We start from the raw sequence: 27,217 nt of genomic DNA, 5'->3' as shown, positions 1-27,217 counted from the left end.
ACACTGAACACAGCTTAGTCTTTCTTCGGTGACTTGGTTCAATGATTTTTCAGGATACTAGTGCAATGTCCTAACAGTTTCATTCTGATTATTAGAACTAGTTATTATAGCATTCTTTTGGACAAAGTGTTATGAGAGCTTGAATTAGTCAATGGGTTTGGATTTCACATGCATTGCTAAGTAAAAAATTAAGAACTTTATGGATTATCTAGCTACAAATATCACCTACCTCAGTTAGTTAAAAGGGCCATTCACACAGTAATAAAGGGCAAAAGTAAATTCATATTTTTTAGTAACTTAAAAAGTTAAATTTCTCTGAGAAAAAGCATTTAATTTACCATATATTCAACTTTTAAAAATTTATCTAAAGCATACTAACCTGGCTTATTAAAATCTAATACCATAAAACACATCGCCTCACCTGCTCCTGATCTTTCCCCAGCTCCCTGCTCTCTCTCAGCTCAAATCCAGCTTAAGCTGCTAGATTCTGGAGCTGCCTTACAGATTACGCACATGTTTTTTCTTTTCCAGACCACGTCTCCTGTCCAGATGGGTAGATGTCCTTTTTCTCACACGAGGACGTTCTCCTGATACTTCTTACTCGTGGAGCATCCTTCTACTTCTGTTAACACAGCCAAATACTCGCCACCCTCTAAGGTCTAACGCCAAGCTCCTTTCCTCTTCAAAGTCATCTCAATGCCACATAACCTCTAGTTAATCTACTCATTCATCACGTAACAGAGAGTGAGTAGAGAGCAGATGTCCAGCATGGACACAGGATGGAAGCCATAGCGCTGGCACCCAGCTGCACATGCTGTCCGGCCTCCTTAATTATCTGAACTGCTACCTGCTCAAAGACTGGCTGTTCCTGACATGCCCCTGCAGGATTCCACATAGCTGGAACAGCCTGGGTACTGGAAGGCTTGGGTGACTACAACAAATCTATCTAAAGTTTATGATAAGCAAATGAGGGGCAACCAGTCCTTGGACAAAAAGGAATATTTTCATGGGTGCCCAGCTGTTAGTAAACTGGATAAATGTCCCTTTATGGGAAGGTGGGGCAACCACTAAGATTGTAAGGAAGGGATTATTTAAATGATTTTAAGGAATTTCAAGGAAGGGAGATGATAGTAGCATTGATTTCTCTGCAACAGAAGAGACAGAGATGCTCTTTGAGTCAGGATCTGAGGGCCACACTCCTGAGGATTCTGAATGCTGGGGTTGACCAACACACAGAGCCATAAGCCAGTGGGGACAGCTGCCGCCTTGGCAGCTCTGTCAAGAAGAAAAAGACTTTGCTGAGGGAGCTGAATTTCACCTGGCCAAGAGGAATTCCCTCACCTTATTATACACCATTAGAGCAGACAAGCACTGGACATGAGCCGATAGAGTGCCAGGGAGCCAGCAGCGCCCAACAACAGAACACCAGGCAGCAGATTAGACAGAACGCATGTGGGACAGACAGAGGGAGGACTGAAGGTGACCGAGGGAAAATGCTACAAGAACTGCCACCTTCAGGGGCCCTTCCTTCAGGGAGGCTCCAGCCAGGCAGAGACAAGTGAGATCTTCCTAGTGCCATGGTCTAGCCCCAGCAAAGCCCATATCTTCTAGAACCAGCAACAGCGTGGAGTAGGACAGTGTTCTAAATGCACAAGTAGGATGTGCCCCTAAAGCTCACTGAGAATGTGAGTAGTCACTGAAATGGATCTTCCTCCAGAAGTTCTTTGAGGTTAGCTCGGGAAGGTGGGCAGGTCAGATCAAGTCTTTGTAGTTGATGTGCACCTAACATGTAGCTCCAACACAGGCACTTGCCCCATTTCCAATCATCCCATACGCTACAGCTCCTCTGAATGCCTAGGAAATTATCCTAAAATTTAAGGGCTTAAAACACTTGGCAACAGGAGACCCCAGGGCTGGGGCCTGGAATTTTCTGAAGGCCTGCTCACTCCCATGTCTGGTGGCTCATGCCGGATGTTGGCCAAGACCCTCTCTGGAGGTTTTGACTGCAACATTCACACACAGACTCTTCCTATGGTCTAGACTTCCTTAAAAAATGGTGGTTGGGCTCCAAGGGCAAAGGTCATGCTCAAGAGAAATGAAGATTATCCCAAGAGAAAAAGAAATTCTACTCTTCACTTGAGCAAGCATTTGCACTGCTGCTTAGACACTGGAGCAGTAGACTCCACTGCTTAATGGCGAGGGGAAGACTTCCAGGAACATACTAGGGTGGGCACAACTGCATGGCCATTTCTGGAATACAATTTGCCACCACCTGATATCCTTCCTAGGGAAAATACAACTTCAGCACTGAAATATTCCAACCCCAACAGCCACAGAGCAGAGCAGGTGAACAGCCAGGCCTGCAGAGCTCAGCACCGAGAGCTTGATCACACACCGGCCATTCACTTAAAATCTGTGTCTCAGCTTCCTCGTCTACAGAACGGGGATGTGGTGGTGTAAACGCTTACTTTGAAAGGAGCTCAGAAGACTATCTGTCTCCTTATGTGTTGGCTATCATCCTAACACCAGGGACACATCTCCTCCCATTCTGGCATTGGTTCTTGCTGGCTGCAGGGGGAGAGTATATGTGTGTGTTTGGGGGAGCACTACCTGATGTGGAAAATTAACAACAGCTCATCTTATTGAACACCTAGTACCTATCAGTTACTATGCCAAGTGGACTGGCAAACCCATCATGCAGGTGCTAATATTATCCAGATAAGAGAATGGCGACTTGGGTAAGTTGCTCAAAGCATTACCAGCAAGTCAAAGAGACAGGACTTGCCTCCAGATCAGTTTAACTAGACAGAAGGCGCCTGAGTCCCTGGATGACAGCGTGGAGCAGAGCCCTTCTTTCAAGCTTGATTTATGAGTGAAAAATGAACAGTGCTGTATAACACCCTTGGGATTTAGGGCTGCTTCTCACAGCACTGGGCCTGTCACCTACCCTACCTAACTGGGAAGATGGGGGAGACATACGTAGGGAACATTAAGGTAAGAATTCTTTTCCTAAGATGATTGTTGTGTGCACCCAGCAGGGTATGTGCATGAAACTTCTCTAGATCAGTCCCTACCAGTCTCATTCATCTTCCAGAGTAGAGGAGAAATAGCCTTTAGCCCACTGGGAAGGGGGCTGGGTGTACTGGCCTGGAATCTTTGACACTGATAAGAACAGACTGCTCCCAAATGAGGTCAACTGTTCACCAGCGGAAGAATGCCCCGGCTAAGGTTTGACTCTGGTGAAGAATCGAATGGATCCCACATTGTTTGTCTCTTTGGTTTTCAATGAGTTTTTTTGTAAAGTAAGAATTCTGAGAGACTCAGTGGGCAGCATGGCTGTAAGGGCAGGGACCCTGGGTGCTACCACACAGGGAGCCATAAGTAGGCGCCCTGTAAGCCCTATGATGGCAGGGACCTTGTCCATCTTGCTCCTCGTAGCATCCCCCAAAATCTCTTCCAATCTCTGACTCAGAGTAGGTGCTCGAAATTTGTTGCACGCATGAAAAGACCAAATGTTTGAATACAAGAGCAAGCAAACTAAAGTCCAAGTCCAGAAAGTAACTTGAGTTCTCCATGCCAGTGGCATGTGTCACTCCAGGGAGACCCCCAAATGCCTAGAACAATCCTGTGGATGAGGTGGCCAGCTCGTAAATGTTTGCTGATGGAGAGGTCATGGTGCACCTGAGATCCATGGGATAGCATGGAGGTGGCCAGCTCGTAAATGTTTGCTGATGGAGAGGTCATGGTGCACCTGAGATCCATGGGATAGCATGGGAAGGCCTAGGATGGCATAACCTCTGTGTGATGCTATTTCTGCATTTTTATGCCCAAGAATGTTGTAAATACGGCGTCACTTGAACATGGCTTTAGTTGCATGACTCATAGGAGCTTCTGTGGGAGTCAGCTGAGTAGACAACCAGAAAACAGAGCACACATCTCGACATTCACCACGAAGGGACAGGGCTTGCATTCATAAAAGGACAAGCTTTGAAAAAATCCACCCTTGCCTAGATGTAATGTATAGCTTTTAGTTTTTCCTGCAGTCATGGGGACAGAATTGAGAGAACTTGGATCATTTCCTACCAAGATAGGCGAGAGATGGTACAGCTTTCAGACTCAAGATTTCTTTCCTGCCAGTCAAACCTAGCACCTCTGACTATTGTGCATTTGACATGAATGGAAACTATATTTTAAAGGGATGTCATGTCTTTAAAGGCATTTATAGATATATGAAGGTACTTTTAAAAAGTTAATGGAAAATAAAATTAAAAGATAACTATTTTTGCAAGTGTCAAAATTTTTGAAGTTCATGCATAGTTTTTTCATAATAGCACCTTTCAACTTCTTGAAGACCTACATATATCTAAAAAAACACTAAAGTTCACCAGAGATAAAAAGAACAGACTGTTTTTCGTCTGGAGAACTGGCTCCAGGGAATTTAAATATTTATCATATAATTTTTATGTCAAAGTCTTAATGAGTTCTAACTTTCACGGCATCACTTCTGGAAACAATAAAAGATACTACATTTTGGAATGCTATTTCTAGCAGGATTTCCATCACTGGACACTGTTTAAATAAAAACTGATTTCATACAAAATAATGGCACATTCCTTTCTTTCTGAACTCAACATTTCAAATACCTGCAATGGAGAAGCGAATAGCAGAGCCTAGAGTTGAAGAGTTTAGACTTTCCCCAAGTTTCTTTACCAAGTTGCCACCAGGACTCAAAGCCCCCAAAGCACGTGTTCTTTTCCAATCCAGAAAACAAGAAATGTTGGAGAAAATCCTCTTTGTAATTCCCCGGAGAAGGCAGGAAGATAAATGGGTAAGCTCCTGCTTCTCAAGCCAGAGATCTGGACTGAGTGTGAAGAAGAGCTTGTGAAAACTGTTAGAGTTCCCGTTCTCTTCTGCTGAGCCACTGGGTGTTGATGTGATAGAATGGAGGGCTTCTATCATTTCAAAGGCAGGGCTGTGCTGGCAGCCAACCAACTGCAAAGGTGCCCTATAGATTGGAGGGGAAAATTGAGCAGTATGCACCGACACTAAGTCACACTAAACAATAATATGAGTGGTAACACCTCCTGTATTGGTGTTTACCAAATAAAAATAAAAATTGGAGAAGCAGAGAGACAAAAGGATAGAGAGACTCGGAAAGCTATCTTCCATCCACTGGTTCACTTCCTAAATACCTACAACAGCGAGGACTGGGCTAGGCTGAAACCAGGAACCTGGAACTCAGTCTGGATCTCCCATGTGGGTGGCAGAAAGCGCGGCTGCTCCAGTCGCCATCTGCTGCCTCCCAGGGTGTGTGTGGGCAGGAGGCTAGAATCAGAAGAGGAGCCTAATAGGCACTCTAATATGGCATGAACATGTCCCCAGTGCCAAATGGCCACCCCACAGAACATTCTTGAGCGACGCATAGTAATTGTACATATTGATGAGGCACAGTGTAGTGTTTGGATTCACATGCATGATTTGCTTACATTGGGTAATGACCAAATCAGAGTCACGTATCCCATGAAGCTTTTACCATTTTTAAATGGCGAGTACATTCAGAGTCTTCTCTCCTAGCTAGTTTGACTTAAATATGGGATGTATTTGTCTTAAATATGGGGTGAAGTCAGTATAGTTCTGAATTCCGATGACTTGGGACCCACCTCCATTTCCCACTTCAGTCTGAATGGGTCCCACCCTGGAGAGCTCTGGCAGACACAGCCTTGGCATCCCGAGTAACTGACACGAACACTACAGCACACCCGTTCATGCATATGTGTGCTTCACACGTATATGTGCTTGGCGTTGAGCTGCAAAGTCGCACAGCTCTCTGATGCTCGCTTCAAATGCTGCGAGCACACCAAGTCCCTTTTAGAGCAGTCCTCAGGCAGAGCTCATGTAACACCCACAGTCCTCATCTAAGTCCTGTCGGTTTATCTTCTCTGAGTGGATAAAAGTCCCTTTGTAAGCAGCCATTGTCTGGAGTCCCCGGTTCTAACTTGCCTAACTTGTATTGATACTTTGTGTTCTCCTATTAACTCCTATGTAGCCACCTGAGTTTCTCCAGGCGGATAACACGAGACCACTTAGGAACCCCAAGGAGAAGGAAAGACAGGTACAGCCTGCCAGTTGCATGGATTTTGAGAATACTGTGCAGTTCGCACGTTCAGAGAAGGCAATCAGAGGCGCTGGAACTGAACCTGGCCATGAGGTGACGGAGTTTATCCACTGCGGTTTACGACCTTTGGGCATCAGCTTTCATTTCAGGGTTTAGAGTTCAAGAGGGCCCAGGGAACCTGGGTGGGGAAAATATTAATTCTTCAGTTTCACTAACCTCAGGCTGAAGCTTACCATTTTCCTCAATTAAAATGTAGCCACAAACCACAACACCTATGATGATACTGCTGCTGAGAGAAATCAGATTTTCACCTTACATCACCATGTGGTGGATATCTCGAGTATCTTTTATGCTCATCACTACCTCAAATGTATGGTAGTTAAGTATTATACTTGCTGCTAGTTTCTATTATTCAATAATATATTAATAAAGCACACAGCACTTTTTAAAAAAAAAATAGCTAATATAGTTCAGTAAAAAGTGGTCCCTTTTGTAATCTTGTATACTTTATTTTGTGAATTCAAAAACAACTTTCTCAGAAGAGCCAACAGGGTTTTCCAGGCTGCCAAAGTGGTCCATGGCACCAAAAAGGTTAAGAATCCCTGAAACTATACACACAACATTTAATAATGCAGCAGCCAGGTTTCTAGAGGAAATCATTCCTCGCCAGCGTGTCTTGAAGCTGAAACAAACTTGACCTTGAAACCAACACAGACTCTTCATTGTAAATATATGATGCTGATGAGAGTCATTTTTAAAAAAATATTTTTCTATAAGAAAAACCTGCAGATTCTAGCACATCTCTGCTTTCCTGGCATAGGCTGTTTTCTTTAATGATAATCTTCATCACCAAGATTTTGCCATTAACACTTAATTGTTCTCTTACATTCTATTACATTACAGTGTATTACAAGGGCCTTTAATACAATCTTGTATACGCTGAATTTTCGATATCATAGGGAGAGCATCAGGAAGATCTTTGCTACCTGAACAAACTATAATGATAATTACATATTTTGAGCAATGAAAATAAACATTAAAGTGTTATTCCATCAAAGAGTGTGCTTTTTAAATCACAACAGTATCAGTCCCATCGAAGTTCAATTGAAATATTACAGACAAGTTAGCATATTTCTAGGGTTGTTAAGAGTATGGTCCCTGGGTTGTCATAATTACAAAATCAATTAAACAATAAGATGATGTGTCCACGGAGGTGCCTCGGATGTAAGCACATTAGGCGCTTGGAAAATCCTCCATGGAGGCTTTGATCAAAAATAAATCAAATGCCAGCCAGTGAAATGAATATGCACTCATTGACAGCTATTGATAAGTTATCAATAAGTTATTCACTCATCACTGCAACTACTGCTTGACATTCTCACCTTCGAGAATAAAACAGATGTTAAATATCAGAATTCTGAAACAAAGAACCTAAAAATTAAAAACTTTACATTCTTGCATGAAATTGACATGTAACTCACATACCATAAATACATACGCTTCACATATATAGTTAAACCATTTTTTCCTTCTCCTTAAAATACTAGCTGAAGTACATGTGGTACTCTAGAATTTGTCCTTTTTTTTTTTTCCTGTTACATTTGTAAGATTTGAAAGCCTGGTTATAAATCTAGGCTTCAATTAACTTAGATTTTCTTTGAACTTCAAGTTACAAAACAATCTAACTTGTATGCAATAGGATCCAAATTGCTAGACTTGGAAAGGAAATGAACCACAACACTGCAAATAAAACAATTTGTAGTCTATAGTGTTACAGGAATCAAGAGAGAGACATTCTTATTAACCACACTTACCAAAGTAGTCACTAAAGATCTGGGCACATTTTTAGTGACAATTTAGATCTGTACTTGAGTTAAAGCAGACCTTGTATCAATGATATGTTTAGTTTTAGGGGTATGGTTTTGCTGTCTAGGTGATTATTTTATATAAAAAAATAAAAACCAATGTACACGGCTCCTTAGTAAAGACAGCCTAATGCCATTGTCTTCACAGCTGAATTTTCAGGGAAGGACTCTTGAAAATGTGCACTTTGCTCTCACACCCCAAAAAGCAACTGAATGCACCCTTGTCCAGCTTCCACCCCAACTTCCTTGGCATTTTCCAGACCCTTTTACTCTAAACAGGAAGCTGTTGACAGTTTTCCCTGGCTTTTTGAAAATACCAAAAGCCTAATTTACAAGGAAAATCCCAACTTTCAAAGTCTAATGTTCTTTCTCTATTGTTCCTGTCTGTGGTTGTTAATGATGAATGCTGCAAGCAAGAGAGAAACCAAATTCCAAACTGTTCTGAGCTGATTCAGAATGGAGTAGCAATTGCAAAAAGGAAAAGTTAGCAACACATTGTAAAGCCATGCCAGAGTTTTTAAACCCAAAACAATACTGAAGGGTGGATTCCTGGAATTCAGAGGAGAATAACCGGCTCAAGCTACAAAATCCACATCTCTAAATAATGTTAGTTAGCAGGTGTGGGGCAAGAAAGGCGATTACATTTTAACCTACTTCACAGAACACAAACGCGAATGTAACCAAATTCCAGAGACTCCACACGAAATTCACAACTGGAAACTGCTTCACATTCTTCCCTCTAGCACAAGAACTGTTCCCGGAGCCAAACTGCAGCGGTCAGAGAGAAGGCAAAGCCACAAGGCGCTACGGGACAACCTGACTAGGGTCTGTCCAGGGAGCGAATTACCTCACAGGGAAGAAGCGCGGGGGTTAGCACTCCATGCTCCCGCAGCCCTGGGAAGCAGCAGCAGCAGCGGCAGCGGGAGCCCCGTGTCCAGCATCCAGCAGATTCTCACAAGCCTGTGGCTGTGCGTACAGACTCTGCCTCCAGCTGACGTCAAAGTCTCTGTCACATGGCCAGATGAAAGCCAAGAGAGCATTGGTTGTCGTAGCAACCACAGACGGCTCTGAAATTATTTCAATAGGTCATCTGTCACTGTGGGGTGTGTGTGTGTGTGTGTGCACGCGCACAGACTGCACAGCCATCACGGACAGCTCCCCGACAAGTTCATCCCCCGAAGCCCTGAGTCAGAAGTGACTCTAACTGTCCCCTCGCAGGCTGTGCTGTGTTTCCTTGTCGGCTGCTTGCAGGAAAACGCACGCCACGCTGAAGTTCCCAGTGGCCTCACAATCGCCTGCGTGCAGCACGCGGGTGTGTCTCTCTGGCACAAAAAGGAAGAAACTCGGTCATCCTGAAGGTTGTTTTCTGAGTGGGTGAAATAAACCATAAACAAATGCATACAAACAGAAGCTCAAGGGGAATTAAAAGATACTTTAAACATAGTATGAGGACCCATATCAACACATTAAAACCAAACTAGTGACAAAAACGAGAAACTCAGTGAGGAGTGGCCCAGGTGAAAGAGTTGAAATGCTCCTGACACCAGGGCATTCAGGATTCTGGAGTTGCCACATCTCTATGCGATAGTGCTAACCCAAAGTGTTTCAAAATAGCCGTCTTTGAAAATCCTCTTGTGATGCAGCTGCAAACTTCGTGCCAAATGTTCCCCTCCCAACTGCTCCCCTCCACACTCCCCTGCTGGGGCAGGACATTGAGCACAGGGGTGAGGGTGTGCCACCTCCAAGTTCTGGGAGAGCCCAGAGCAGCAGAATGGATGAACAAACAGCCCTTCAGCTTCCTAGTGCTCTCTTCCTGTAGGGCCACCCCTGGCTAACTTTTAAGTCTACACACGTGCTATGTCCAAGTTAAAGCTCCTTACTGAATGGGAAGCCAATCAAACAAAATTCAATGAGACCCAGAGGAAGGCCCACTGAAAAAGCCATTCAAAAAATGTACATCCATTCAAAGGACTAAGGGTTAAGAGAGAAGACACGGCATTCCAAACTCTCAGGACCCCTCCACGTTACACTTAGCAGGACTTCTATTTCAGCTTCTTAAAAAGAGCGGCTCTGGGGGTGCTACAGCATTTAAGTGGGAACTAAGCCAGCTGGGCAGACTACATTTGTGTCACTATAAAAGAATGATTTTTTTTCTTTCCTAATCAGACTAAGGACCACCTGGTTTGGTCATACAATCTTCCAATTCCATACTCCTCTTTGATTTCCTTCTATCTCAGCCCTGACTGGGAGAAAAAGATAGATTTTTATTTAACATTTTTTTTTTTTGCTTGATGCTATTTGTGTAGTACTGCAAACGTGAAATCCAAGTATAAAGAACTGTCCCCACTTTAATTTCAGATTCATGATCATTGGGAAGTGATCTGTTGGCACGAGGGCATTGGAACCCCATGTCTGTCTACATGGGCCAGGATGTCTGCCAAGGTCTCACTGCAGTATAGACATGATTCATCAGCTTGCAGTTTGTTCAGTTATACTTCCAGGTTTCTGATCAGAAGTGTGCTTTCTCATAACGGGGGGTAGACAGGAGTGCCGAGGAAACAGATCCTTCTAAGGGGCAGGGCTCCAAGTTCTCCAGTTGCCTCATTTATCATCTCTACCACTCCAGATCCACGGCTTCCCAGCTGCTAGCGCTCCCCTTTCCCGCAGCTTTAGCTCCCGAGAGTAAGAGTGCAGTGCCAGGCTCTGCCGACAGGGGACGCCCTCCCAAACAAAGTTCTTATTTCTAAAAAGTTCCCTAAAATTTAAGACTTTAAGTTGATTTTTTTCAAAATCAGGAAAAGAATATATTTTCACTTTAAAATTCAAGTTAAGTTTAAGATAAGTATTACTCTATTATATACTGACTTGGGCTTAATCTCATTAGTGAAAATAATTAGACATGTGACCTTCAAAATCAAAAGTGGGTGCAGGCAGCCCCTTTGTCGGTAGGGTGCTTCCATCCTGCCATCACTCGTTGCCCTTAACAAGCTACCTCAGTTTACAGACCCGTGGGACAGCTAAGGAAGCAACCGGTCTCCTGCAGAGTTGAAAGCATGATGGTGCTAGGGCTGGCGCTGTGGTGTAGTGGGTAAAGCTGCTGCCTGCAGTGCCGGCATCCCATTTGGACACTGGTTCGAGTCCCAGCTGCTCCACTTCCAATCCAGCTCTCTGCTATGGCCTGGGAAAGCAGCAGAGGATGGCCCAAGTCCTTGGGCCCCTTTGCCCACATGGAAGATCCAGAACTCGGCTTTTCAAATAATTAAAAAAAATAAAGGAAGAAAGAAAGAAAAGAAAACATGATGCTGTTCTCTTTGGGGCTCAGGTTTCTACCAATTTGGTTAATTAATCCACATGCAGTTGAAAGTATCCTAGGAAGTGCATATAAGGGCCTTTTCCAGCCTCAGCCTCCCATATTAAAGATATGTGGGAGCAGGTGTTTGACACAGAGGTTAACCCCTACTAAGGACTCCCACATCCATATTAGAGTGCCTGGGTTTGAGTCCCACCTCCACATTCGACTCCAGTTTCCTGTTAATGCACACTCTGAGAGGTGACAGGTGATATCTTAAGTGTTTGGGTCCCTGCCATCCATATGGGAGACTGGTATTGAGCTCTGGGCTCTTGGTATCAGCCTGGCTCACTGCTGGCTGTTTCAGACATTGAGGAGTGAGCAAGAAGATACAAGATTGATATTCTCTCCTCTCCCCACTTCAAATAAATAAAAATAGGAGGGGCATTGTGGTACAGAAAATTAAATTGCCACTTGTGACACCACATCCTATACTGGAGTGCTGGTTCCAGTCCCAGGTACTCTGAGCTTCTGATTCAACTTCTGTCTAATGCACCTAGGAGATAGCAGATGATGGCCCAAGTGCTTGGGCCCTACCACCCACATGGGAAACTCAGATGGAGTTCCTGGACCTGGCTTCAGTTTGGCCCAGCCCCGGCTGTCGCAGGCATTTGGTGGTTGAACCAGTGGATGGGAGATCTCTCTTTCCTCCCTCCTTCTCATCCTTCCTATCTCTTTCTCCCCCACTCTGTCACTGCCCTTCAAAGTAAGTCATTAAATAAGTATAAATAAAGTTGAACAATAGAATATCATTCTATGAGATCTTCAAAAAGTTTATGAAAATGCATATTATAAAAATGCATATGACAAAACAGCAGAAATTAAAAAAAACTTGCACCAACTTATCTTTTAACTCTATTTGCCACAAACTTTTTGAAATACCTTCAAATTTCTAAATGACAGTTCATCTTTGAGGTCAAGATGACCATCAAATTTAAAAATATCCATCCGAGCAAGTTCTGCACTTAAGTTACGTTTCACTTTCTCTAACAATGTTGAGACTGCCTGCTACTAGTTTGACCACTTGGCCACAAATAACTGGTAAATGCCACTCAACAAGCAGTGGCTCCCACAGCTGAACCACCAGGTATTTAGGGCCATGAGGATACAATTCTAATTAGACTTTTTTCCCCCCAATATTTCTAGGGAGAGACATTGCTGTGTCCCATGTCTTAACATTAGTGGGAAAGGCCATGGACCTACTGTTTGGAATTAATGAATTCAAAACTCATCTCTTTCATAGCACCTTGGAGAAGTTACATAAGTCTGCTGGGCTGCAGTGCCTACAAGCTAAGGTTGTTGTGAGGATTACGAAGTTAGTGTATCATCAAATTCTGACACTGTGCCATAGGGTGGAGGGCTCCTGTGTGCGCCACTTCTTGTTTATCTGGGCTGACTCTGGCACATCTATGAAGACCTCTAGGAAAAGGATGCAATCTTACTCAACGCTAAGGTCTACGTCAGCCCAGGGCTCAGAACATCAATGCTCACTCTAGCTTTGGCCTAAGGTCCAAAAGGACAGCAAGGAAAAAAAAAAAAAAAACCTAACCAGAAAGGTTTGAATCAAGGAAAATGGACAAAGTACAATAGAGAGAACAAGCGGAATACAACTGTGCCCAAATCCCTACAGTCTTAACTGAGGGACGTAATTCAACCTCACAGTTGTGGGTGACTTCCTTCCCCACTACGATGGAGGAGAATGTATTCAAACTGACATTCTCATGGAGATTTTTTTTTTAAAGCGTAGGAAGACATTGAAGAGCAGCAAAAGCAGCAATAATTTTAAGTGTCAAGATCTCAGATAAAAAGAAAAATACATGGAGTGTATTAGTCCATTTGGGCTGCTGAACAGGGGAGCTTGTAAACAATGCTGTTCATTTCCTGCAGTTCTGGGGGTTGGGGTGAGAAGTCCAAGATCAAGGTCCCAGCAGACTTGATGTCTGGTGAGGTCCTGTCTTAGTTCATAAATGGCACCTGTTTCTATGGCCCCACATGGTGGGAGGGAAAATGCAGCTCTGGGAGGTCTCAATTTTACTTATTATTTACCTATGTAAAAGGCAGATAAAAAACAGAGAGAACTCTTCCGTTCACTGGTACATCTCCCAAAAACCCACAACAGCCTGGGCTGGGCCAGACTAAAGTTGGGAACCCAGAACTCCAAGTGGGGGGCAGGGACCTGCTGCCTCCCAGGTGTGCATTAGCAGCAAGCTGGAACCACAGCGAGAGCCAGGACTTGAACCCATGCACTCAACAGGGACAGGAACCTCTAAGGGGTATCTTAACTGCTGCACCAACCACCTTCCCGGGACTTCTTTACAAGGGAACTCATCTCAAAGGACCTGCTTTCTAAGCCCATCACTTTGGGGGTTAGGGTTTTAAACATATGAATGAGGGGAAGCCACAGATATTTAGCCCATAGCATTGAGCGGATCCCAACATTCTCATTATCTGCTGCCTTCTTTAAAATCATTGCATGACTCTTAAGTAATGTGGAGCTTCTAGCATCCTCCCAGACTGGAGAGACAGAAATTGGAGAACACATCTCTAGAAGTGTCTAGGATGTATAGGACTGAAGATTCTGGTTAAAAACAAAAACAGAGAGGAGATTCAGTACTCTGCACTGTTTCCCCTTAAATAATTTGCCAATTCCTAAAAGACATCTGAGAAGATGAGAAATGAGGCACAGAAGTGTAGGAAGGAGGCTAAAATCATTCATGTGCAGTTCCGAATCCTGCGGTCCTGGGGAATCAAAACTCAGAACTCAGGGTCCTCCAAGGAGCTGCAGCCTGGAAAACACATGTAACTCCCAGATCTTGTAACCAGAAGGTGAAGTCCAAGAAATAATGGGAAATAGGAAATAGATGAGCCCTCATAAAAGCCAGTACCCACCCTAGAATTATTACAACCCCTAATTGGATCAAGGTAATTTGCCCTTATTCTAACTATCTTTCAGAGAAAAATTAGCTCCATGTAAAGGAAGATGACATCATCCAGAGCCTCTAAAATGGTCTGTGCACCATTTCCAATTCATTCCAAAATCACTGAGCTTGCCAGAAGCTAGGCCTAACTGATCAAAACCTGTCAGGAACAAAGAAGCAATAGAGACACATATAATGGTTATTAATCTTCTATGGTTATCAGACAGGGACTTAACAAGAACCATAATGTATATGTCCAAGGAAATATTTGGTGATGAGTTCAATACACAAAAAATGTCAAAGGGGAACATACTGAAACATACAACTCCAAGGAAGAACACAATAGAGGGGTTTAGAGGATAGGAGACACAACAAAAGAGAAAGTTAATAAAAAGCAAGCTAGATCACAAGACAATATCTAGACTGAAGCATAAGAAAAAATGAAAAATACACAGTTTAAGAAACATTGAGACATGATGAAAAGACTAATGTGTATTTAGAAGAGAGGAAAGACAATTGAGAAGATATAATATTTGAAAATTGACCCAAAAATCCAAAACAAGAGATTTAAGAAGCCCTATATACTGCAAACAGGATAATTACAAAGAAAATCACACACAGGCACAATACAACCAGTTTGCTGAAAACTAAACACAGAGACAGAATCTTAAAACCAGCAAGATAAAACACATCACAGCAAAAGGCCTCTCAGCAGAAACATTAAATCCAGAAGACAACGGAAAACAACACTGGGAAATGATGGAAGACAACAAGTGCTGACTTTGAAACTCTATAGACAGAAAAAATATCCTTTAGAAATGAAGCTGGAGGAGCCTCTGTTCCCAAGCAGGGCTTTGGAGACCTGCAAGGCTGTTAACCATAATAATTCTGAAAGTCAAACACACGTGCCTTTGGAATCCTAGAAGGAGAGGAGATATAGAGTAGGGCTAGTTGAAGATGCAATGACTGAAACTTTCTAAATCTTGCAAGGGGAAAAAAACACTACAGAGTCAAGAAGCTGAGAAAACCATAGACAGGGGCCACCTACGCACTTTTATCTGGACTCATGGTAACAAACTTCTGAAAACACTGAAAGCAGCTACAGAGCAACACCTTATCTACATGGAAAAGCAACTGAGTGACATGGCACATTTCTCATCGGAAACCAAGGAGGCCATAAGGAAAGTGGCATATTTTCAAGTGATTAACTGTCAAACCAGAATCCCATACCCATCAAACATATTCTTCAGGAATGAAGAATAAATCAGTTCAATCAAGGTTATGATCATAAGGAAAATAAAGATTTTTGTCACCAATGAATTTGTCTGCCATAGGAGGATGGATGAAGGTGGCTTTCTCAGCAGAAAGAAGCCACCAGAAAGGAATCGTTGATACTGTGAAGGGAGAGAGAGCACAGCAAGCACATGGGTAGGGGGTAGGCGAACTAGATTTGCTCCTCCATTGCATAAATTAAATGTGACATGTGACATCAAAGTTATAACACTGGCTGATGTCATTCTAAATGTATGTAGAGGGACTGTTTAAGATAATTATATAAAGGGACCTAAAGGGAGGTAAAGTTTCTAGATCTCACTCAACTTGGTAAATTTTTTTTTTTAAAGATTTATCCATTTATTTTTATTTTTATTTTTGACAGGCAGAGTGGATAGTGAGAGAGAGAGACAGAGAGAAAGGTCTTCCTTTTGCCGTTGGTTCACCCTCCAATGGCCGCTGCAGCCGGCGCATCATGCTGATCCGGAGCCAGGAGCCAGGTGCTTCTCCTGGTCTCCCATGGGGTGCAGTGCCCAAGCACTTGGGCCATCCTCCACTGCCCTCCCGGGCCATAGCAGAGAGCTGGCCTGGAAGAGGGGCAACTGGGATAGAATCCGGCACCCCAACTGGGACTAGAACCCGGTGTGCCGGTGCCGCAAGGCTGAGGATTAGCCTGTTGAGCTACGGCGTTGGTCTATCCATTTATTTTAAAGTCAGAGTTACACAGAGAGAGGAGAGGCAGAGAGAGAGAGAGGCAGAGAGAGAGAGAGGCAGAAAGAGAGAGAGTCTTCCCTCCCTCCGATGGTTCACTCCCCAATTGGTTGCAATGGCTAGAGCCGCGCCGATCCGAAGCCAGGAGCCAGGAGCCGGCACAGGGGCCCAAGGACTTGGAACATCTTCTACTGCCTTCCCAGGCCACAGCAGAGAGCTGGATTGGAAGAGGAGTGCCCAGGACTAGAATTGGCACCCACATGGGATGCCGGCGCTTCAGGCCAGGGCGTTAGCCCGCTGTGCCACAGTGCTGGCCCCAGGTAAAATGTTGACACAAGTAGATTGTGATTATTTGTTCATTTTACTTGAAAGGTCGGGGGGGGGGGGGGCGGGAAGAAAGAGATAAAAGAGCAGAGATAAAAAAGAAAAGAATGGAGATTGAGATTGAGATCTTCCATTGGCTAGTTCACTCCCCAGGTGCCTACAGTAGCCAAGGCTGGACCAGGCTGAAGCTAGGAGTCTAGAATTCCATTCAGTTTTCCCACCTGGGTGGCAGTGATAAAAAGAGCCTGGGTCATCATCTGCTGCCTCCCCAGAGACATTAGCCTGAAGCTGCAGCAGAGGTGGGATAGCTGGGACTCGAACCGAGAGCTCTGAGAGGTGATGTAGGCGTCCCAGCTGCTGACTTCACCGCTGTGCCTCATGCCTGCCCCTGTGCTAAGTGATGTATCTGTAATGTAATACCCGCAGCAACCAATGCAACACTGTATTATGAAGCACACTTAAAAGTACTACAGATAAATAAAAACAAAACCTAAAAAATGTCAGTAACAAAGAGAAAGGCAAAAACAGAGAAGAAAAACAGGATAGAGGAAAAAATGGCAACCTTAAGTGCTGTGATATTAGTAATAACATTAAATGAAAATGGTCTAAAATATCATTTAAAAGACAGATTGGCAAATTAATTTTTTTATAAACATGAACCAGTAATGTGGTCCACAGAAAACACACTTCAAATATAATTACTGAAACAGGATAAAAATGTAACTCTTTTCAAAGGATTAAATAAGATGTAATATAAACATTAAATCAAAGCAAAGCAGTTGTGGCTTTATAAATAACAACAAAATACACATCAGAGAAAGAAAAGCGGGGCCGGTGTTATGGTACAGCGGTTAATGCCCTGGCCTGAAGTGCCGGCATCCCATGTGGGCGCTGGTTCTAGTCCTGGCTGTTCCACTTCCGATCCAGCTCTGTGCTATGGCCTGTGGAAGCAGTGGAAGATGGCCCAAGTGCTTGGGCCCCTGCACCCACGTGGAAGACCTGGAAGAAGCTCCCGGCTTCAGATCGGCATAGCTCCGGCCGTTGTGGCCATCTGGGGAGTGAACCACTAGAAGAACCCCCCCCCCCCACCTCTCTCTGTAACTCTTTCAAATCAATAAAATAATTTTTTTAAAAAAGCACCAGAAACATGAACAGTATATGATAAGAGGTTCAGTCCACCAAGACGACGTAGCAAGTCTACATGTGAAAGCAGCAAACAGCACCACTGGAAAACATTTGAAGCAACAACCAACAGAAGTGAAAAGAGAAACAGACAAGTCCACAATTATAGTTGGAGACTTTAACACCTCTCTCTGATTCATGGAACAAAGAGACAGGAACACATCAACACAGGCAACACGTCACGTAACAGGATCTAGCGGAAATACTTACAGAACATTCCACCTACACATTCTTTTCAAGCCTTCTTCAGTGGGACTACATTTTGAGCCCTAGAGCTAACCTCAACACATTGAAAAGAATTGAAAGGATTCTCTGATCACAATAGGATCAAATTCAAAATCTTCTAATCCTTGGAAACTAAAAATCAAACTTCCAAAATAATGCACAAGACAAACAGAAAGCCTTAAGGAAAATAAATTTTAAAAAACTTAACTGAATGAAATAAAAACATAACATGTTGAACTAAGACACACTGAAAAGAAAATTTATAGCACCCAAAGCATACATTAGAAAAGAAAAATCTCAAATCAATAGTCTATGCTCCGATCTCAAGAAGAAGAAAATCAAAGACAGGCAGAAGGAGAGAAACAATATAGAAATCAGTGAAATTGGAAACAGAGAATGAGAGTAAGAACTTGATCTTTGAAAAAAAAATGATAAACTTGACAAATCTCTATCAAGCCTAAGAAAGAATAAAAAGGATCAAAATACATGACTAATATCAGAAATGAAACAGAATATCACTACAGAACCCTGATTATCAAGATAATAAACGGGTTGGCGCTGTGGTGTAGCAGGTAAGGCCGCTGACTGCAGTGCCAGTTCGGGTCCCGGCTGCTCCACTTCTGATCCAGCTCTCTGCTATGGCCTGGGAAAGCAGCAGAGGATGGCCCAAGTGCTTGGATCCCTGCACCCTAATAGGAGACCTGGTGTAAGCTCCTGGCTCCTGGCTCCAGATTGGCCCAGCTCTGGCTGTTGTGGCCATTTGGGGAGTGAACCAGCTGATGGAATCTCTCTGCCTCTGCCTCTCTGTAACTCTACCTCTCAAATAAATAAATCCAAAAAATAAGGAGGTGCTGGCATTTGTCCAAGCAGTGAAGATGCCCGTGGGGATGGCCGGGTTCCACGTAGAGTGTCAGGGTTCAGTTTCCAGCTCTAACTCCTGATTCCAGCTTCTTGCTAATGCCCACTGAGAAGTCAGGAACATACTACGCATGCGTGTAGAGACCTGGATTGCGTTTCTGGCTCCTGCTATGAACCCCTGGTCACTGTGGGCATTTGGGCAGTGAACCAGCAGATGGGAGCTCTGTCTCTATCTCTCACAAATGAATAAATAACAATTTTTAAAAAGATATTTAGAAAATGCTATGAATTACATATCCTTAAGGTTGACAACTTAGACAAAAGGGACCAGTTTCTTGAAAAAACTATCAGAACTAATCAAATACATAATTTTAAGAGTTATAAATTAAGAAAATTCAATTCTTAGTTTTTAAAGTCCAAAAAAAGAAATTTCTAGGCTCAGTTTATTTTATTGGAGAATCCTAAGAAACAGTTAAAGAACTAATACGAATTCTACACAATCTCTTCTAGAAAATAAAAAGGATTTTATGAAAGTGTTACTTTGATGCCAAAACTAAATAAAGACAGTATCAAAAAAGAAAATTACAGGATGATATATCTCTTGAATGTAGATGTAAAAATCATTAATATTAGCACATATAGCCCAACAATATATGTGTAAATAACTGTCTACTATAACTTAGTAGGATTTATTATAATGGCAAAGTTTGCTCAATGTTTGAAAATCAATCCATATATTCTGCCATCCTGACAGGTTAAAAATATCATATCAATTGATACAGAGAAAGCACTTTCAAAAATTCAACACATATTTGTGATAAAAACTCATGGGAAAAATAATAATGTGATGAATATCCTCAACTTGATTTTTTAAAAAAGCATCTACCAAACCTCTACAGATAATTTCATATTTACTAGTAAAATAGTAAAGGTTTTCTCCTTAAAACCAGGAATAAGGCAAGGATATGCATTCTCAGCAATCTGTTTCAACAAGGTGCTGAAGTTCTGGCCACTTCAATAAAGTGAAAAAGGAGTTAAACGCATATGGATTGAGAAGAAAAAAAAAGTCTACTCATAGATGGAACGAATTTTTTGGATAAAAATCCTAAGGAATCTATAAAACACCAGCCTCCTATAACTAATAAGTGCAATCAAAAAGGTTATAAGATAATCAATTTTATTTCTACATAATAGGACTTGACATGTAGAGACTGAATTTAAAATTACAATACCATTTATAACTACTCAACACCAAATGGTCTTATATCCAGAAACCTACAACATGCCAGTAAAATAAATAAAATAGAGATCTTGTCTTCAGATTGGAAAATTCAACACAGTAAAGGTATTAATTATCCTCTAATTGATATGCAGTACTAACACATTCCTAATCAAAATCTCAGCAAAATTTTTATATACACAAAATTATACTAAAATTTAGAAACTAGTTAAAATGGCTTTAAAACAAAAAGAAGAAAATTAAAGGAATTATTCTACCTGATATCAGAACCTGTTCTGTAATTACCAAGGTGCTGTGGTATTGGCACAGGAATAGAAACACAGGTCAATGGAACAGTCACATAATTATGGATAATTGGTTTTTATAAGCATGCAAAGGTAATTCAACAGAAGGATATTCTCTTCAACATATGGTACTGAAGAAATTGGATACCTATTGGTAAAAAACAAGACAGGGAAAGGGAGGGAGGAAGGCAGGGAGGAAGGAGGGGTAAAGATGGAGGATGGGAGGAGGGAAAGGGCGAAAGAAGGGAGGCAGGAGAGACCAAAGGACGTGAGCCTACATCTCTTGCCTTCAACAAAAGTGAATTCAGAATGGATCATAGAGTAAAACACCAAACTCTACTTTTTTTAAAAAAGCATGACAGGATTTTTGTGGTCTAAGGCAATATGAACACTTCTTAGACACAACGGCTGCATCACAGTGTATGATGGAAATAGCTAGGATGGGACAAGCATCCTCTTAAGAGAATGCAAAGACAAGCTACAGACAGGGGAATGGGTATTTTTTTCTTTTTTTTTGGACAGGCAGAGTGGACAGTGAGAGAGAGAGACAGAGAGAAAGGTCTTCCTTTGCTGTTGGTTCACCCTCCAATGGCCACTGCGGCCAGCACGCTGTGGCCGGCGCACCGCACTGATCCAAAGCCAGGAGCCAGGTGCTTCTCCTGGTCTCCCATGGGGTGCAGGACCCAAGCACTTGGGCCATCCTCCACTGCACTCCTGGGCCATAGCAGAGAGCTGGCCTGGAAAAGGGGCAACCGGGACAGGACCCGGCGCCCCGACCAGGACTAGAACCCCAGGTGCCGGTGCCGCAGGTGGAGGATTAGCCTATTGAGCCGTGGCACTGGCAGGGGAATGGGTATTTTCAAATAAAACTCCTGTGAAAAGATTCATATCTAGCATACATAAAGAACTCCCAAAATTCCACAGTAAAAAAAAAAATCAGTTAGCAAATGGGTTAGACACAAAAAGGCATCATCAAAGAATGTATACAAATGACAATCAGCACAAAGATTCTCAGCATCACTAGTCATTAGGGAAATTCAAGTTGAAAACATAATGAGATCAGAATGGCTAAAAGTTCAAAATGGTGACTACGCCGAATTCAGGCAAAGATGCCTACAAACTCAATCATTCACACTTGGCTGGTGGGATCGTAAACTGATCCAGCCACTCAGGAAAGCAGTTCCCTAGTTTCCTTAAGAAAATAAACAAGCAACTACCGTACAACGCATCCACTGCACTGCCAGGCATCCCAGAGAAACCAAAACTTCCACTGGTCCAAGAATCTGCACGTCCTCGCTCACAGCGGCTATCTGTGATAGCCAAATACCAGAAACAACACAGATAATTTCAGCAGGTGAATGAATCAACACACAGCGGTACAGCCACACCACGGAGGCAAGTCAGTTCTAACATCAAATGACCAGCTGATACATACACACACAAACTCGCATGAATGTACAGAGAATGTGGCTGCTCAGAAAAATCAGAGGGCCATGCATCATACGACCCCATTGATATCACATTCATGGTATGACAAAATTATAGAAAGAAAATGTAGATGGGTGTTTGTCAGGGGTCCAAAGGGGCTACAGAAGGGACCCCGGCAGTGATGCAAATACTGGGCATCTTCGCGGCATCCATGTCAACACCTCAGTAGCAATGGTGTTTCACAGTTCTATAAAGTGCTATCTTTGAGGGCAGGTGGGTAAATGGTTTTCTCCCTGTATTGTTTCTTACATATGCACATGAAATCTGTTTCAAAAAGGAAGTTGAACTAGAAGTTTTACAATGAAAGTAATGCAAGAAATTTTCAGTCAAAACTTGAGAGCCACCAGAGGTATATCCAAGCTCTAAAGAGTTGTTTAGGCAAAAGAAAAGTAATCCTGGATGGAAACAGAGAGATGCAGAAAGGCCAATAAGTAGATGAATCTAAATGAACACTGACTTCATAAAACGAGAGGGTCTCATGGGGCATCAAACATCTGTAAATTCAACATACAGAGCAACGTTAGCACAAGCAAGATGGGTGGAACTGAATCAGCGGTCTAAGGTTCTTGCTTTCTTGTGAAAGTACTAATACTTGTACCTAATCAGGTGAGGGTCCATAATGTAATCCTTGCAGGAGCCACCAGAAGACTGAGAACATACAGATAAGAAGGTTATAGAGAAGAAACATAAGTTTTCAGATTATTTGATCCCCAAAAGAAGAAAGGAATAGAAATGATAGGAGAAAAAGAAAGGAATAGTAAGACTAAAGATTTCATCTCACATATAATGATACTTAACATATGAATTGATTAAAGATTTAAAGGACAATACACAGACTGCACTAGTAAACACATTCTAATTCTTTGGGGGCACAGAAGCGACACATTTAAAAAAAAATAAGGGCACTGAAATAAAGTAAAAAGATGCAAAAGTATATATCAAACAAACTCTAGAAAGCTAATGTAGCAAGATTACAATCAAGAAATAGAACATTCTCAAAAGAGGAAATACAAATGGCCAACAAATATATGAAAAATGCTCAACATCATTATCCATCAGAGAAATGTAAACCAAAACAACAGTGAGATATCACCTCATCCCCACCAGAATGGCTAAAATCCAAAACACAGAGAGTAACAAATACCAGAGGACGTGGATACAGGCGAACACTCTTACACTGCTGGTGAGAACGCTAGTTAGTGCAGCCACTGGAGACAGCATGGATATTTCTTAAAAAACTAGAAAAGCCTCACCATATGATCCAGCAATCCCCTTCCTGGCTACATACCCAAAACACACGAGCACTTTATAGAGATACCTACTTCACCATCTTCATAGCATCACTGCTAACAATAGCCAAAATTTAGAATCTACCAAGGTGTCCATCATCAGATAAAGAAAATGTGATACACACACAGACTATTATCCAGCTTTTAAAAAGCTTGAAATTCTACCATTTGCAGCAAAATAGATGCAATTGGAAGACATCATGTTGAGTGAAATAAGCCAGGCACAGAAAAATACATGTTCCCCTTATATATGGGAGCTAAAATTAAGGGGAAAAAAAGAAATGCCTGTATCAGTATTGCTTCAAATAGTTTTGTCCATTTTTGCTTTATATCTTTGTCAAACCAATGGTTAAGAATGTTATACTACTATAGTTTTAATGATCTGTGATTACTTTAAAATTTATTGTATATAGGTGAAATGGTCATCTTTATTTGATTATCCAAAATACAGGCAAGGGCTATAAATAATAATCTAGTGGTTTTTTGTTTTTGCTTTTAACTTTCTGAACTTTTTATTTGGTGGATCATTAAGCCTTGACTATAATGCAATGCAAATTAACATGTTATCTCAGGGTACAGTGGGGAAAGAGGCTGCCTATGATGCTGGCATCCTTATATGGGAGCACCCTAGGTGCTCCACTTCTGATCCAGCTCCCTACTAATGTGCCTGGGAAATCAACCAAGGATGAATTCAAGTTCTTGGACCCCTGCCACTAACATGGGAAACCGGGATAGAGTTCTTGGCTCCTGGCTGCAGCCTGGCCCAGCCCTGGCTGTTGCAGCCATTTAGGGAGTGAACCAGTGGACAGAAGAGCTCCTTCCCTTCTCCCTCCCCATCTCTTCCTAACTCTGACATTCAAATAAATAAATACTTTTTAAAAAAGTTATCTCAAAAGCTAGAATAGGAAGAGATGGAAAGCGGAGGTGAGAAGGCAGAGGGAAAGGAGGGAGAGAGGGAATATCATTAGATTCTTAGAATCATCACCTATGAACCAATTGAATCTATTCTCTTTGTATTAACATCACATTAACATGAAAAAAGTATCAAATGGTAAAAAAGAACTTTCTAATAATTTAAGAAATACGACTGAAGATATAGAAGAATCCTTCATAATTCACCTTTCTAAATATATATTTACCTAGTAAAATATTATCCAAATAGAAAAATTCACTATTGTATTGGCCCCTAAAGTACTATTTAATAAGACATGTGCATACCTATGTATATGTACATATATTGAGGCTACCATATTGGAATGGAACTTTGAGTAGCTCCATGGACCTGTTACCCAGTGAAACAAGTGTAACTGATGCAATTTTATTCAAATCATAAAAAGTCCCTGAAAATAATCCTAAGGGCATGTGGACAATGCAGGAACATTTATTAAAAAAAAAAAAATACACACACGGCCGGTGCCGTGGCTCAATAGGCTAATCCTCTGCCTGCGGCACCGGCACACCGGGTTCTAGTCCCAGTCAGGGCACCGGATTCTGTCCTGGTTGCCCCTCTTCCAGGCCAGCTCTCTGCTGTGGCCAGGGAGTGCAGTGGAGGATGGCCCAAGTGCTTGGGCCCTGCACCCCATGGGAGACCAGGAGAAGCACCTGGCTCCTGCCTTCGGATCAGTGTGGTGCGCCGGCCACAGCATGCTGGCCGCGGTGGCTATTGGAGGGTGAACCAACAGCAAAGGAAGACCTTTCTATGTCTCTCTCACTGTCCACTCTGCCTGTTCAAAAAAAATACACACACACACACACATACACACACTTTGGGGCCAGTGTTGTGGCGTAATAGGTCAGGCTGCCTCCTGCAGTGCCAGCATCCCATATGAGCACTGGTTTGAGTCCTGGCTGTTCCACTTCTCACCTAGCTCCCTGCTAATCCACCTGGGAAAGCAGCGGAAGATATCCCAGGTCCTTAGACTCCTGCACCTCCATGGGAGACTCAGAAGAAGCTCCTGGCTTTGGTGTAGCCCAACACTGGCCATTGTGGCTATTTGGGGAGTGAACCAGTGGATTAAAAGAATCTCTCCCTAACTCTTCCTTTCAAGTAAATAAAATAAATCCCAATTTTCCTAGCTCTGAGATTAAATTCCTGGTGAGGGCAGCAAAGAAGTTGGGAGCTCTCCTCCAGCCTCCATTTATAATGCAAAAGGCTCTACTCCAGGCTTAGCAGGTAACAAATACTGGCTCCTCCATTTCCCTTGACATAGTTCACTTATAGGGAAGAAGTTCTATGCTGAGCAAGGCAATCTAAGAACATTAGCATCTTCCTGCCTAGTGCCCAGAGCAGTTATTCAGAAACTGCAGTTGGGGGAAGTTCACAGGAAAAGACAGCTCTGAAGATCCACTCCCCTAACTAAAGGAGCTGCCTATATTTGAAATAGAGTGGAGAAGTTTAAAGATCATCTTGAAAACAAGAGATATTTTGATGGTCAATAATTGATAAGAAGCTGATGATTATACAAGAACAAAAGCTAATACATAAAGAACAGTGAGATTACCAAAGAGAACAGGGAAAGAGACAGGCACGAGGACCTTCGTGGGGTCGCAAGATTCTCAGATATTGGGCCTCAAAACAGTCCCTGCTGAATTGAACTGGACCAGACTGTGGAGCACTTCATGACCCAGAGCATAAGAAACACTCGAGTATCAGCCGAAATCCGTAGAGCCCAACATGTGGGTGTAATAGCCAGTGAGGCAGACAGTGTAACAGAGACATCAGCAAGGAGACAGGCGGAGAGCCCTGCCAGAGACAGCTCTCCCAGAGTGCCTGTGTTCATGCTAAAGGCAGTGCTCTCTGCATACTAATAGCCGAGACTTCACAGGTGGGGAAAACAGTGATAAGATAGGTTAACCAAGTCCCTAAACAAACACAACAGTCCTTGGGGCATGAGGGTCGGAATCCAAAATGTCCAGCTCTTCAAAAAAGTCATGACATATGCAAAAGCAAAGAAAGAAGTAAAGTATAACCCAAATACAGGGGGGCGGGGGAAGGAAGCAAGGGGAACTAGTTGAGTGTTACCATTTGGCTCAAGTAGTGGATGTCTGCCCCTGGACACTTACAGGTTAAACTCCAAACTCTTTTCCTAATGGTGCTAAGAGGGTACCAACATAACTCAGTTATGGTGCAGTTTTGGGGAACTTTTAGGTTGGATTAAAGCATTAGGGTGGAGTCCCCGTAATCGAATCCTAGTGGTTTTAGAGGAAAAGAGAGACCAATCAGGGAGAGATACAGACATACATGGTCCTTTTTTTTTTTTTTTTTTTAAGATTTTATTTATTTATTGGAGAGGTAGAGTTACAGACAGTGAGAGGGAGAGACAGAGAGAAAGGTCTTCTGTCCACTGGTTAACTCCCCAAATGGCTGCAACAGCCAGAGCCAGGCTGATCCGAAGCCAGGAGACAGGAGCTTCTTCTGGGTCTCCTGCCTTCTACTGCTTTCCCAGGACATAGCAGAGAGCTGGATCAGAAGAGGAGCAGCTGGGACCTGAACTGGTGTCCATATGGGATGCGGGCACTGCAGGCAGAGGATTAATCTACAGTGCCACAGCACCATCCCCCTCTTGCCATGAGATGCTCTGTGCTGTCTCAGAACTTTGCCAGTGGGAGCCAGCACTGTGGTGTAATGGGTAAAGCCACCTTCTGCAGTGTTCATCCCATATGGGCGCTGGTTCTTGTCCCAGTTGCTCCTTTCCCAATCCAGCTCTCTGCTATGGCCTAGGAAAGCAGTAGAAGATGGCCCAAGTCCTTGGGCCCCTGCACCCACATGGGAGACCCAGAAGAAGCTCATGGCTTTGGATCAGCACAGCTCCAGCTGTTGCAGCCCTTTGGGGAATGAACCAGTGGATGGAAGATACCCCCACCCCCTGTCCTCTGCCTCTAACTCTTTCAAATAAATAAATATTTTTTTAAAGAATTTTACTATTAAAAAGGCAACCACTAGTTGGAGTTTGTAGACCTTGTACCTCCAGAACAATGAACCAAAGTAAACCTCTTTTCTATATGAATTTAGCTTGTCTTAGTTTTATAGTAACAAGAACTAACAGTGCAAAAGGATTCAGACAATATATTTACAAACACTTTAAAGCAAGTATAAA

The 27,217-nt window shown here is 42.7% G+C and overlaps 1 protein-coding gene across 3 annotated transcripts in view; it reads right to left on the bottom strand.

Annotated features, from left to right (window-relative positions):
• The window catches only part of NCALD (neurocalcin delta), a 310,833-nt gene that overhangs the window by 90,471 nt on the left and 193,145 nt on the right, over positions 1 to 27,217 (bottom strand). For 2 of the 3 annotated variants that reach the window (XR_009865700.1, XM_062188165.1), the window contains exon 1: positions 8,828 to 8,947. The exons of the other annotated variant lie outside the window; for it this stretch is intronic. The gene's annotated coding sequence lies outside the window, so the exon portion shown is untranslated. Of the gene's footprint in view, positions 1 to 8,827; positions 8,948 to 27,217 lie in introns of those variants that run through there. 3 annotated transcript variants of the gene reach the window in all.

Source organism: Lepus europaeus, chromosome 4 (assembly GCF_033115175.1).
Source record: "Lepus europaeus isolate LE1 chromosome 4, mLepTim1.pri, whole genome shotgun sequence".
Lineage (NCBI taxonomy): Eukaryota > Metazoa > Chordata > Mammalia > Lagomorpha > Leporidae > Lepus > Lepus europaeus.
The sequence above is the reverse complement of the archived record's forward strand: the minus strand, read 5'-3'. Positions and strand labels throughout refer to the sequence as shown.